At 39.1% G+C, this 15,302-nt stretch overlaps 1 non-coding gene across 1 annotated transcript; it reads left to right on the forward strand.

Moving 5' to 3' along the window:
• The first annotated feature begins 2,460 nt into the window (after positions 1 to 2,460).
• Positions 2,461 to 2,564, forward strand: LOC112700504 (small nucleolar RNA R71). Its single transcript, XR_003153412.1, has one exon. It is a non-coding gene; the product is annotated as a small nucleolar RNA R71 (small nucleolar RNA).
• Positions 2,565 to 15,302: the final 12,738 nt, after the last annotated feature.

Raw genomic sequence — 15,302 nt, forward strand, 5'->3', positions numbered from 1 at the left:
AGATGGAGGTGGCTTTATTTTTCGGCCAAGGGGGACAAGTAGTGTGTAGGTTGTGTGAAAATGAAGGAGTGAAGATGGGTTTATATAGCGGTAGAGAGAGGGGTAGGGTTCGGCCAATATGGGTAGGTTTGGGAAGGAAAGTGGTTTGAATTTGAATGGTGAGGTAGATGGGGTTTTATGAAGGATGGATGTGAGTGGTGAAGAGAATGGTGGGATTTGATAGGTAAGGGGTTTTTGGGAAAGAGGTGTTGAGGTGATTGGTGAATGGGTGAAGAAGAGAGAGAGTGGTGGGGTAGGTGGGGATCTTGTGGGGTCCACAAATCCTTGAGGTGTCAAGGATAATTCATCCCTGCACCAAGTGGCGAGCAAAAATGCTCCTTCTGCCAATCCTGGCGTTAAACGCCGGGCTGGTGCCTATTTCTAGCGTTTAACGCCAGCTTCTTGCCCATTCCTGGCGTTAAACGCCAGTCTGGTGCCTCTTTCTGGCGTTAAATGCCTCGAATGGTGCCAGACTGGGCGTTAAACGCCCATTTTGCTGTCTTCACTGGCGTTTAAACGCCAGCAAATTTTCCTCCAGGGTGTGCTATTTTTCTTTCTATTTTTTATTCTGTTTTTGCTTTTTCAATTGATTTTGTGACTTTCCATGATCATCAACCTATAAAAAACATAAAATAAAAAAGGGAAATAGATAAATATAGCATTGGGTTGCCTCCCAACAAGCCCTTCTTTAATGTCAGTAGCTTGACTGTGGGCTCTCGTGGAGCCTCACAGATACTCAGAGCAATGTTGGAACCTCCCAACACCAAACTTATAGTTTGACTGTGGGGGTTCAACACCAAACTTAGAATTTGGTTGTGGCCTCCCAACACCAAACATAGAGTTTGACTGTGGGGGCTTTGTTTGACTCTGTTTTGAGAAAATCTTTTCATGCTTCCTCTCCATGGTTACAGAGGGATATCCTTGAGCCTTAAACACAAAGGATTCTTCATTCACTTGAATGATCAATTCTCCTCTGTCAACATCAATCACAGACTTTGCTGTGGCAAGGAAGGGTCTGCCAAGGATGATGGATTCATCCATGCACTTCCCAGTCTCTAGGACTATGAAATCAGCAGGGATGTAATGGTCTTCAATCTTTACCAGAACATCCTCTACAAGTCCATAAGCTTGTTTTCTTGAATTGTCTGCCATCTCTAGTGAGATTCTTGCCGCTTGTACCTCAAAGATCCCTAGCTTCTCCATTACAGAGAAAGGCATGAGGTTTATGCTTGACCCTACGTCACACAGAGCCTTCTTGAAGGTCATGGTGCCTATTGTACAAGGTATTGAGAACTTCCCAGGGTCCTGTCTCTTTTGAGGTAATCTCTGCCTAGTCAAGTCATCCAGTTCTTTGGTGAGCAAAGGGAGTTCGTCCTCCTATGTCTCATTACCAAATAACTTGTCATTTAGCTTCATGATTGCTCCAAGGTACTTAGCAACTTGCTCTTTAGTGACATCTTCGTCCTCTTCAGAGGAAGAATACTCATCAGAGCTCATGAATGGCAGAAGTAAATCCAATGGAATCTCTATGGTCTCAGTGTGAGCCTCAGATTCCCATGGTTCCTCATTAGGGAACTCATTGGAGGCCAGTGGACGTCCATTAAGGTCCTCCTCAGTGGCGATCACTGCCTCTTCCTCCTCTCCAAATTCGGCCATGTTGATGACCTTACACTCTCCTTTTGGATTCTCTTCTGTATTACTTGGAAGAGTACTAGGAGGGAGTTCAGTAACTTTCTTACTCAGCTGACCCACTTGTGCCTCCAAGTTTCTAATGGAGGACCTTGTTTCAGTCATAAAACTTTGAGTGGTTTTGATTAGATCAGAGACCATGGTTACTAAGTCAGAGTGGCTCTGCTTAGAATTCTCTGTCTGTTGCAGAGAAGATGATGGAAAAGGCTTGCCATTGCTAAACCTATTTCTTCCACCATTATTGTTGTTGAAACCTTGTTGAGGTCTCTGTTGATCCTTCCATGAGAGATTTGGATGATTTCTCCATGAAGAATTATAGGTGTTTCCTTAGGGTTCTCCCATGTAATTCACCTCTTCCATTGATGGGTTCTCAAGATCATAAGCTTCTTCTTCAGATGAAGCGTTCTTAGTACTGCCTGGTGCAGCTTGCATTCCAGACAGACTTTGAGAAATCATATTGACTTGCTGAGTCAATATTTTGTTTTGCGCCAATATGGCATTCAGAGTATCAATCTCAAGAACTCTTTTCTTCTGATTCGTCCCATTGTTCACAGGATTCCTTTCAGAAGTGTACATGAATTGGTTATTTGCAACCATTTTTCAATGAGTTCTTGAGCTTCTGCAGGCATCTTCTTCAGATGAAGAGATCCTCCAGCAGAGCTATCCAATGACATCTTGGTCAGTTCAGACAGACCATCATAGAAGATACCTATGATGCTCCACTCAGAAAGTATGTCAGAAGGACACTTTCTGATCAATTGTTTGTATCTTTCCCAAGCTTCATAGAGGGATTCACCTTCCTTCTGTCTGAAGGTTTGGACTTCCACTCTAAGCTTACTCAATTTTTGAGGTGGAAAGAACTTTGCCAAGAAGGCATTGACTAGCTTTTCCCAAGAGTTCAGGCTTTCTTTAGGTTGTGAGTCCAACCATATCCTAGCTTAGTCTCTTACAGCAAAAGGGAATAGCATAAGTCTGTAGACCTCAGGGTCAACCCCATTGGTCTTGACAGTGTCACAGATTTGCAAGAATTCAGCTAAAAACTGATGAGGATCTTCCAATGGAAGTCCATGGAACTTGCAATTCTGTTGCATTAGAGAAACTAATTGAGGCTTAAGCTCAAAGTTGTTTGCTCCAATGGCAGGGGTAGAGATGCTTCTCCCATTGAAGTCGGGAGTAGGTGCAATAAAGTCACCCAGCACCTTCCTTGCATTGTTGGCATTGTTGTTGTTTTCGGCTGCCATGTCTCCTTCTTCTTTGAAGATTTCTATTAGGTCCTCTACAGAGAGTAGTGCTTTAGCTTCTCTTAGCTTTCGCTTCAAGGTCCTTTTAGGTTCAGGGTCAGCCTCAACAAGAATGCTTTTGTCTTTGCTCCTGCTCATATGAAAGAGAAGAGAACAAGAAAATATGGAATCCTCTATGTCACAGTATAGAGATTCCTTAAGGTGTCAAAGGAAAAGAAGAATAGAAGGAGAAGGTAGAAGAATTCGAACTTATCAAGTGGAATGGAGTTCGAATTGTGCATTGAGGAGGAGTGTTAGTCCATAAATAGAAGGATGTGAGAAGACGGGAAGAATTTTTCGAAAATAAAGTAAACGATTTTGAAATAATTAAAAGAAATTTTGAAAAATTGATTAATGATTTTCGAAACTAAGATTGAGAAAGAAATAAAGTGATTTTTGAAAAAGATTTTGAAATTAGAAATCAAAAAGATATGATTGAAAACTATTTTGAAAAAGATGTGATTAAAAAGATATGACTGAAAAGTTATGGTTTTAAAAAGATATCATTGAAAAGATATGATTGAAAAACAATTTAAAAATATTTGATTTTTAAAATTAATGACTTGGCTAACAAGAAAAGATATGATTCAAACATTAAACCTTTCTCAACAAAAAATGCAACATACTTGAAATGTTGAATCAAATCATTAATTGTTAGCAAGTATTTTTGAAAATGGAAAGAAATTCCTTTTGAAAATATATGATTGAAAAGATATGATTTCAAAAAGATTTGATTTTGAAAAATTATGGAAAGTTGAAAAAAAATTGAATTAAAAACAGAATCTTCCCTCTTGTGCCATCCTGGCATTAAACGCCTAGAATGGTATTCATTCTGTCGTTTAACGCCCAAAATGTTACCCTTTTGGGCGTTAAACGCCCAGCCAGGCACCCTGGCTGGCGTTTAAACGCTAGTTTTCCTTCCTCACTGGGCGTTTTGAACGCCCAGCTTTTTCTGTGTGATTCCTCTGCTGTATGTTCTGAATCTTCAATTCTCTGTGTTATTGACTAGAAAAGACACACTTTTGAAATTTTTTTTTGGATTTTTAATGATGAGGAATAATCAAAATGCAACTAAAATCAAATAAACAATGAATGCAAGACACCAAACTTAGAAGTTTGTATACTACTGATACTAACAAATTGAGAATGCATATGAGAAATAACAAAACACACAAGACAAGAGAATTTAAAGATCAGAGCAAGCAAATTATCAAGAACAACTTGAAGATCAGTGAAGACACATGAATGAATTCAAAAAATGCAAGAAGAACATAAACATGCAATTGACACCAAACTTAAAATGAAACACTAGACTCAAACAAGAAACATAAAATATTTTTTATTTTTATGACTTTGTAATTTTTTTGGATTTTTCAAAAATTATATGGAAAAGAAAATAAAGAGATTCAAAATTTTTAATAAGAATTCCAGGAATCATGCAATGTTAGTCTAAAGCTGTAGTCTAAAAAGATTAGACATGGCTAGCCAAGCTTCAGCAGCACATTACATTCAAGAGCTAAATTGATGAGAATCAATCAGCTTTGGTGATGATGAGAACATCACCTTGAAACTCTAGAATTCATTCTTAAAAATTCTGAAGAAAAATACCTAATCTAAGCAACAAGATGAACCGTCAGTTGTCCAAACTCAAACAATCCCCGGCAACAGCGCCAAAAACTTGGTGCACAAAATTGTGATCATCGATGGCGCCATCAACACGGTACGCTCAATTGCAATCTCAACTCTTTATCACAACTTCGCATAACTAACCAGCAAGTGCACTGGGTTGTCCAAGTAATAAACCTTACGCGAGTAAGGGTCGATCCCACGGAGATTGTTGGTATGAAGCAAGCTATGGTCATCTTGTAAATCTCAGTCAGGTGGATTCATATGGAGGATTAATGATTAAAAGATAAATAAAACATAAAGTAAAGATAGAGATACTTATGCAATTCATTGGTGAGAATTTCAGATAAGCGTATGGAGATGCTTTGTCCCTTCCATTTCTCTGTTTTCCTACTGTCTTCATCCAATCCTTTTTACTCCTTTCCATGGCAAGCTGTATGTTGGGCATCACCGTTGCCAATGGCTATAGTCCCGTCCTCTCAGTGAAAATTTTCAACGCGCTCTATCACAGCACGACTATTCTTCTGTCGGTTCTCGATCGTGTCGGAATAGAATCAAGTGATTCTTTTGCGTCTGTCACTAACGCCACACAATTGCGAGTTTGAAGCTTGTCACAGTCATTCAATCCTTGAATCCTACTCAGAATACCACAGACAAGGTTTAGACCTTCCAAGTTCTGGATCATCACATTCATCAAGTTGAGGAACAGGTGATATCTTGGAATAAGAATAAGTTGAATTGAATAGAAGAACAATAGTAATTGCATTGATACTCGAGGTACAGCAGAGCTCCACACCTTAATCTATGGTGTGTAGAAACTCCACCGTTGAAAATACATAAGAACAAGGTCTAGGCATGGCCAAATGGCCTGCCTCCCATAATCTAAGAACTAGACGTCCAAAGATGATCCTAAGATCTAAAGAGATCAAAAGATGCTAATACAATAGCAAAAGGTCCTATTTGTAGAGAACTAGTAGCTTAGGGTTTACAAAGATGAGTAAATGACATAAAAATCAACTTCCGGGACCACTTGGTGTGTGCTTGGGCTGAGCATTGAAGCTTTCATGTGTAGAGACTTTTCTTGGAGTTAAACGCCAGATTTTGTGCCAGTTTGGGCGTTTAACTTCCATTCTTGTGCCAGTTCCAGCGTTAAACACCAGAATTCTTGAGCTGATTTGGAACGCCAGTTTGGGCCATCAAATCTCGGGCAAAGTATGAACTATTATACATTTCTAGAAAGCCCAGGATGTCTACTTTCCAGCTCAATTAAGAGCGTGCCAATTGGGCTTCTATAGCTCTAGAAAATCCACTTCGAGTGCAGGGAGGTCAGAATCCAATAGCATCTGCAGTTCTTTTTAGCCTCTGAATCAGATTTTTGCTCAGGTCCCTCAATTTCAGCCAGAAAATATCTGAAATCACAGAAAAACACACAAACTCATAGTAGAATCCAGAAAAGTGAATTTTAAATAAAAACTAATAAAAATATAATAAAAACTAACTAAAACATACTAAAAACAATGCTAAAAAGCGTATAAATTATTCGCTCATCACTGGACACCAAGGTCTCAAGAAAGAAAAAAAATAACAAACTATGTGCCTGTGGTGTGTATATATGGGGGAAAAAGACTTGAGGGAGTAAGCCCTTAGGGGTGTCTCAACACCTAGCACCTTGAACCAACTGGTTCGGAAGTGTTGGCTGAAAGCTTATCATAAAGAGTCGCCCTCTTACAGAGCACTTAGCCTAAGAAGAATGCAATAAAACTTGGAAAAGAAGGAAGGATCAACAATTAGGAAGTCTCAAAGGATGCAATCAAGTGAGTGTTCAAGGGCATGATAAAGGCTTGAAAACCAGTAAATGAATGAACCTAAGTTGCTATGCATGAATCCCTATAACCCAGGAATTTAACTTCTATAATGATTACTTGTTTATCTTGTTCTTTCATTCTTTTCTTTTCCATGTTTCAGTACTTTCTTAGGGACAAGCAAGCTTTAAGTTTGGTGTTGTGATGCCAGGGCATCTTGGCCAGTTTCACTGACCTTTCCTTTGCTGTTTTAGGGTAGTTTCATGCATTTTCTTAGTAAATAGGCAAGTTTTGGATGAAAATATACTTACACCTTGATTCAAGCAATTATTGTGAACTTTACATGATTTCATGAGGATTAGGCAGGAATTGTATGATAAAATTGATGATGCATAATCTCATGATTTGGAACAGAGCTTTGATGCACCTTAATTGCTTGATTTCAAGACAAAGGAAGCAAGAAGGAACCACGTTAGCAGCCAGGTTAATCTAATTAACATGACCACTAACGTGGAATGGGACAAGCCTGTAGCGTTAATGGAAAAGGTGATAGCCAATAACAACTTTGAAGCCATCATAGCCCACGTTAGTTGCCACGTTAACTACATTAACGTGATAGCTAACGTAGAGGAGGAAGAGGAGCTCCAACGTTAGTGGTAAAAGTGGTTGCCACTAACATTCCACAAAGGCACAATGAAGCCATGTTAAGAGTCACGTTAATCTAATTAACGTGAAATCTAACGTGGGATGAAGAACCAATCACCAACATTAGTGACACTCACCTTTGTCACTAACATTGGACCAACCCAAGAGTGCCCACGTTAGTGGTCACGTTAAGACCACTAACGTGAGAGATAAAGTGGAGCTAAGCATGATAAGCCAACGTTAGTAACACTCACCTTTGTCACTAACGTTGGAGATGACAATCACTACCACGTTAGTGACCACGTTAATCTAATTAATGTGAACTCTAACGTGGGAGGTAGGGGCGTTTGGAGCGTTAGTGATAAAGGTAAGTGTCACTAACGCTCTTGAAGCTTAGGCATGCCCATGTTAAGAGTCACGTTAGTTATACTAACGTGAACTCTAACGTAGGGAAAGGGGGCACAAGGCAACGTTATTGGAAAAGGTGATTCCCAATAACGTTTGCGAAGGACCAAGAGGCAACGTTAGTGGTCACTTTAGTGCCACTAACGTTGAAGTTAACGTTGATCATTTTGGGTTGGAACGTTAGTGGAAAAGGTGATTGTCACTAACGTTCGCGAACCCACATCCTTACTTAACGTTAACGCCACTAAAGTCCTAACTAACGCCCATGCCTAACTCACACTTTCCTTGCAAACAAAGCTGAGCCCACTGAAGACTGTAACTACTTCAACTAAAGATCAAAGGCCCATATCCAAGACTTGGAGAACTCACTAGAAGATCAAGAAGAGTAGTATATATAGGAGTAGTTTTGAACTATTGTGGAGCTTTTGCACTTTTGAGAACTACACTCTGTATATTTACTTTCTGCATGTATTCTGTTCTACCCTTTTTCATTTCCATTTCCAGAGCTATGAACAACTAAACCCCTTTCATTGGGTTAGGGAACTATGTTGTAATTTGATGGATCAATTATAGTTTTCATTCTTCTTCCTCTTTTTTCTCTTGATTTACTAGAAAGCTTTCGATCTTAATCTAATTGGTTAGTTTTCTTGGAAAAGAAACTCTCCATAATTGGATCTTCTTTGAGCCTTGGAAAAGGGATGAGGAGATCATGCTAGAAATGCTTTCTCATGTTGGACCAAATTGGGATTTGGGCAGATATAGTGACATGTAATCCTCCCAATACTTTGATTTGGAAATACATATGGTATAATCAGTGACCATACTTCATCTCTTCCCATGAGCAATTAAATCAAGGAACTGGGCAATTGTTCAAGCTTAGAGAGATTGGATTGCCAAGGAATTGGGATCCAATCATTTAAGATTGCCAAGGAGATCAATGAATGCATTGATTGAGGAAGAGATAAGAATGAACTTGATCCAGAGAATGCAACATCTCCTAATCCCAATGAATCCCCATCTCTGATCTTACCCATTAATGAGCAAATATTTTATACGTTTTTTGGGAGTAATTTCATGTTGATTTTAGTGTGTTTTAGTTAGTTTTTAGTATATTTTATTAGTTTTTAGGAAAAATTCATATTTCTAGACTTTACTATGAGTTTGTGTGTTTTTCTGTGATTTCAGGTATTTTCTGGCTGAAATTGAGGGAGCTGAGCAAAAATCTGATTTAGGCTGAAAAATGACTGCTGATGCTGTTGGATTCTGACCTCCCTGCACTCGGAATGGATTTTTTGGAGCTATAGGAGTCCAATTGGCGCCCTCTTAATTGGGTTGGAAAGTAGACATTCAGGGCTTTCCAGCAATATATAATAGTCCATACTTTGCGCAAAGATAAATGATGTAAACTTTCATTTAACGCTAGTTTCATGTTACATTCTAGAGTTCAGCACCAGAAACAGGTTACAACCTGGCGTTCAACTCCAGAAACAGTCCAGGCACGTGAGAAGCTTAAGTTTCAGCCCCAGCACACACCAAGTAGGCCCTAAAAGTGGATTTCTGCACTATCCATCTTAGTTTACTCATTCTCTGTAAACCTAGGTTACTAGTTTAGTATTTAAACAACTTTTAGAGACTTATTTTGTATCTCATGACATTTTTAGATCTAAACTTTGTACTTTTTGACGGCATGAGTCTCTAAACTCCATTGTTGGGGGTGAGGAGCTCTACATCATCTCGATGAATTAATGCAATTATTTCTGTTTTTCCCTCAAACATGCTTGTTTCTATCTAAGATGTTCATTCGCACTTCAATATGAAGAAGGTGATGATTCGTGACACTCATCACCATTCTCAACCCATGGACGTGTGCCTGACAACCACATCCGTTCTACATTAGATTGAATGAGTATCTCTTAGATTCCTTAATCAGAATCTTCGTGGTATAAGCTAGAATCCATTGGCAGCATCCTTGAGCATCCGGATGGTCTAAACCTTGTCTCTAGTATTCCAAGTAGGATTCAGGGATTGGATGACTGTGACGAGCTTCAAACTCGCGAGTGTTGGGCATAGTGACAGACGCAAAAGGATCAATAGATCCTATTCTGACATGATCAAGAACCGACAGATGATTAGCCGTGCTGTGACAGAGCATTTGGACCATTTTCACTGAGAGGATGGGAAGTAGCCATTGACAACGGTGACGCCCTACATACAGCTTGCCATGGAAGGAGCCTTGCATGTATGAAAGTGAGAAAGCATTATGTTGCAAGAACTCAGAAGACAAAGCATCTCCAAAACTCCAACATATTCTCCATTACTGCATAATAAGTATTATTTAATCCATGCTCTCTTGTTTATTTGCAAGTCAATTGATAACTATAACTGGTATTCTGACTAAGATTAATAAGATAACCATAGCTTGCTTCAAACCAACAATCGCTGTGGGATTCGACCCTTACTCACGTAAGGTATTACTTGGACAACCCAGTGCACTTGCTGGTTAGTTGTGCGGATTGCAAAAAGTGTGATTGCAATTTCGTGCACCATGTTTTTGGCGCCGTTGCCGGAGATTGTTTGAGTTGAACAACTGACGGTGAATCTTCTTGCTTAGATTAGAAAAAATTAGTCTTTTTGGTTTAGAGTCACTAGAATTGCATATTTTATCATTCCTTTTAAAAAAATTTTCAAAAATATTATTTTTCTTTATTAATTTTTAGTTTTTCTGTGAGTTTAGTGTCCTGTTTTAAGTTTGGTGTCAATTGCATGTTTTTAAAAATTTATGCATTTTTCGAAAATTCATTCATGTGTTCTTCATGTTCTTCAAATTGTTTTTTTCAATTTTTCTTGTTTGATCTTTGATTAAATCTTGTGCCTAACTTTAAGTTTGGTGTTCTCTTGTTAATTTTCTTTCATTTTCGAAAATTTATTTTGGTTTTCCAAAAGTTTTAAGTTTTGTGTTCTTTCTTTTGTTCTTGGTGTTCTTGTGAATCTTCAAGGTGTTCTTGAGCCCTCTTTGTGTTTTGATCTTAAAATTTTTAAGTTTGGTGTTCCTTGGTGTTTTTCCTCCAGATTTTCGAAAACAAGGAGCATTAGATCTAAAAATTTTAAGTCTTGTGTCTTTTGTGTGTTTTTCTCTTTCATCATAAAATTCAAATATCAAAAAATATCTTTTCCTTTAATTTCTCATAATTTTCGAATTGCTTGAGTTGACTTGGTCAAAATTTTTCAAATTATATCCTTTTAAGATTTTTAAAATAATATCTTTTTCAAAAATATCCTAACCACTTTCTCTCTCCTCACTTTTTCGAAAATCCTCATAAAATATTTTCAATTCTTTTTCATTTTTATCGTAGTTTTATTTTATTTTATTTTATTATTTTGAAAATTTATTTTTTATAATAAAATAAATAAAATAAATTCACGTCATCTCCCTTTTTCCATTATGGATCTAAGTGGAAATGAACAGTCCATAAGGACTCTGGGGTCATATGCTAACCCACTACTGCTTCATATGGGAGTAGTATCTGTATACCCTCCATCGGAGTTAGTAGTTTTGAGTTGAATCCTCAGCTCATTATCATGGTGCACCAAAGTTGCCAGTATTCCGGTCCTCCACAAGAAGAACCTACAGAGTTTCTAGCATAGTTTTTACAAATTTGTGACACAGTACATGATAAGGAAGTAGATCAGGATGTCTATAGATTATTACTGTTTCCATTTGCTGTAAAAGACCAAGCTAAGAGGTGGTTAAATAACCAACCTAAGGACAGCATAAAGACACGGAAACAACTGTCAGAAAAATTCCTGAATCACTATTTTCCTCCAAAACGGATGACACAGCTAAGGCTAAGCATCCAAGGCTTCAAACAAGGAGATAATGAATCCCTTTATGATGCTTAGGAGAGATACAGAGAGATGCTAAGAAAATGCCCCTCAGAAATATTTTCAGAGTGGGTGCAGTTAGACATCTTTTATTATGGGCTTATAGAGAAAGCTCAGATTTCTCTAGACCACTTATCTAGTGGATCTATACACATGAGAAGACAATTGAAGAAGCTCAAGAGCTCATTGATACAGTTGCCAGAAATCAGCATCTGTACATAAGCAATGAACCTTCCATGAAAGAAGAGGCTAAAACAGTAATTGCTGAACTAAGTCCTGCAGAACAAGTTACTGAATTCAATCGACAATTAGATTTTCTAACAAAACAGCTAGCCGAATTCAAGAAGATACTACAAGAGACAAGAATGGCTAATATGAATATGGAAGTGTAGCTAAAGCGAACAGAACAGCAGTTATCAAAACAAAATAATAGAAGAGTGCTAAGCAGTTCAATTAAGAAGTGGAAAAACATTAAATACTGCACTTCAAGGCAGCAAGAAGCCAAGAAATGAACAAATTGCTACCTAAAATCCCTCTGAGGACAGTCAGAGCCCAGAGAGGGATAATTCTGGCGCTCAAACGCCAGAAAAGGAGTGGAGAGCTGGCGTTGAACGCCCAACCCATGCTCAGTCTTGGCGTTCAACGCCAAAAACAAGCAAGGAATTGGCATTAAACGCCCAAAGGAAGCACAGTTCTGGCGTTCAGACGCTAGAAACAGGTAAGGAGTTGACGTCTAATGCCACTCCAGCTTCCACCCTTGGCATTCAAACGCCAGTGGGAGATCAGACACATACAAGTGCTGATAGTAACCCCTCTAAAGAGGCTTCTCAACCCACATCTGTAGGCAATAAACCTACAACAACTAAGGTTGAGGAATATAAAGGCAAAATGCCTTATCCTCAAAAACTCCGCCAAGCGAAACAGGATAAGCAATTTGCCCGCTTTGCAGACTATCTCAGGACTCTTGAAATAAAGATTCCGTTTGCAGAAGCACTTGAGCAAATACCCTCTTATGCTAAGTTCATCAAAGAGATCTTAAATCATATGAAGGATTGGAGGGAAATTGAAAAAGTTTACCTCACTGAAGAATGCAGTGCAGTCATTCTGAAAAGCTTACCAGAAAAGCTTAAAGATCCCAGAAGCTTTATGATACCATGCACATTAAAGGGTACATGTACCAAGCAAGCTCTATGTGATCTCGGGGCAAGTATCAACCTAATACCTACATCTACTATCAGAAAGCTTGGTTTGACTGAAGAAGTCAAACCAACTTGGATATGTCTCCAACTTACTGATGGCTCCATTAAATACCCATCAGGCATGATTGAAGACATGATTGTCAAAGGTTGGGCCATTTGCATTTCCCACTGACTTTGTGGTGCTGGAAATGGAGGAGCACAAGAGTGCAACTCTCATTCTATGAAGACTTTTCCTAGCAACTGGACGAACCCTCATTAACGTTCAAAAAGGGGAAGTAACCCTGAGAGTCAATGAGGATGAGTTTAAGTTAAATGTTGTCAATGTTATGCAGCATCCAGACACCCCAAATGACTGCATGAGCATTGATATTATTGATTCTCTGGTAAAAGAAGTCAATATGACTGAGAGTCTCGAATCAGAGCTAGAGGATATCTTTAAAGATGCTCAGCCTGATCTGGAGGAACCAGAGAGAATAATAAAACCTCTGAAAATCCCTCAGGAAGAGGAGAAACCTCCTAAACCCGAGCTCAAAGCATTACCACCATCCCTGAAATATGTATTTTTGGGAGAAGGTGAAACATTTCCTGTAATCATAAGCTCTACCTTAGAACCACAGGAAGAGGAAGCACTAATACAAGTGCTAAGGACACACAAGATAGCTCTTGGGCGGTCCATCAATGATCTTAAGGGCATTAGCCCAGCCAGATGCATGCACAAGATCCTATTGGAGGGTGATGCTAAGCCAGTGGTTCAACCACAGAGACGGCTGAATCCAGCCACGAAGGAGGTGGTGCAGAAGGAGGTCACTAAATTACTAGAGGCTGGGATTATTTATCCTATTTCTGATAGCCCCTGGGTAAGCCCTGTCCAAGTTGTCCCTAAGAAGGGTGGCATGATAGTGGTTCATAATGAAAAAAATGAACTAGTTCCTACAAGAACAGATACAGGGTGGCGTATGTGTATTGATTACAGAAGGCTCAATACAGCTACCAGAAAGGATCATTTTTCTCTACCATTCATATACCAGATGCTAGAAAGATTAGCAGGTCATGAATACTACTACTTCCTGGATGGATATTCAGGTTATAATCAAATTGCAGTAGATCCCCAGGATCAAGAGAAAACAGCATTCACATGTCCATCAGGAGTATTTGCATATAGAAGGATGCCATTTGGCCTGTGCAATGCACCTGCAACCTTTCAAAGGTGCATGCTCTTTATTTTCTATGATATGGTGAAAAAATTTCTGGAAGTCTTCATGGATGACTTTTCAGTATTTGGAGACTCATTCAGCTCCTGTCTTGACCATCTAGCACTTGTTCTAAAGAGGTGCCAAGAGAATAACCTGGTTTTAAACTGGGAAAAATGTCACTTTATGGTGACTGAAGGAATTGTCCTTGGGCACAAAATTTCAAACAAGGGAATAGAGGTAGATCAAGCTAAGGTAGAGGTAATTGAAAAATTACCACCACCTGTCAATGTTAAGGCAATCAGAAGCTTTCTGGGGCATGTAGGATTCTATAGGAGGTTTATAAAAGATTTTTCAAAAATCGCCAAACCTTTGAGTAATCTGCTAGCTGCTGACACGCCATTTATCTTTGATAAGGAGTGTCTGTAGGCGTTTGAGACTCTGAAAGCTAAGCTGGTCACAGCACCAGTCATCTCTGCACCAGACTGGACATTACCATTTGAACTGATGTGTGATGCCAGTGACCATGCCATTGGTGCAGTGTTGGGACAAAGGCATGACAAGCTTCTACTCGTCATTTACTATGCCAGTCATGTTTTGAATGACGCACAGAAGAACTACACAACCACAGAAAAAGAGTTTCTTGCAGTGGTTTACGCCATTGACAAGTTCAGATCTTATTTAGTAGGATCAAAAGTGATTGTGTACACTGACCATGCTGCTCTTGAATATCTACTCACAACGCAAGATTCAAAACCCAGACTCATCAGATGGGTGTTGCTTCTGCAGGAATTTGATATAGAAATAAGAGACAGAAAAGGGACAGAGAACCAAGTAGCAGATCACCTGTCCCAAATAGAACCAGTAGAAGGGGCGTCCCTCCCTCTTACTGAGATCTCTGAAAACTTTCCGGATGAGCACCTCTTTGCCATCCAGGAAGTGCCATGGTTCGCAGACGTTACAAACTATAAGGCAGTGAGATTCATACCCAAAGAGTACAGTAGGCAGCAATAAAAGAAATTGATCACGGATGCAAAGTACTATCTTTGGATGAAACATATCTCTTCAAGAGATGTGCAGATGGAGTAATCCGTAGATGTGTGCCTAAAGAAGAAGCACAGAAGATCCTCTGGCACTGCCATGGATCACAGTATGGAGGATATTTTGGAAGTGAGCGAACAGCCACAAGAGTCCTCCAATGTGGCTTCTACTGGCCTACTCTCTATAAAGACTCCTGAGTGTTTGTACTTAATTATGACAGTTGCCAAAGATCTGGCAATCTGCCTCACAGTTATGCCATGCCTCAACAAGGGATCTTGGAGATTGAGTTGTTTGATGTATGGGGTATTGACTTCATGGGCCTTTCCCATCATCATACTCAAATACTTATATTTTGGTGGCAGTAAATTATGTATCCAAATGGGTGGAAGCTATTGCAACACCCACTAATGATACTAAAACAGTGTTGAAATTCCTCCAGAAACACATCTTCAGCAGATTTGGTATCCCTAGAGTACTAATCAGTGATGCGGACACTCATTTCTG

The sequence above is a fragment of the Arachis hypogaea genome, chromosome 6 (assembly GCF_003086295.3).
Source record: "Arachis hypogaea cultivar Tifrunner chromosome 6, arahy.Tifrunner.gnm2.J5K5, whole genome shotgun sequence".
Taxonomy (NCBI): domain Eukaryota; kingdom Viridiplantae; phylum Streptophyta; class Magnoliopsida; order Fabales; family Fabaceae; genus Arachis; species Arachis hypogaea.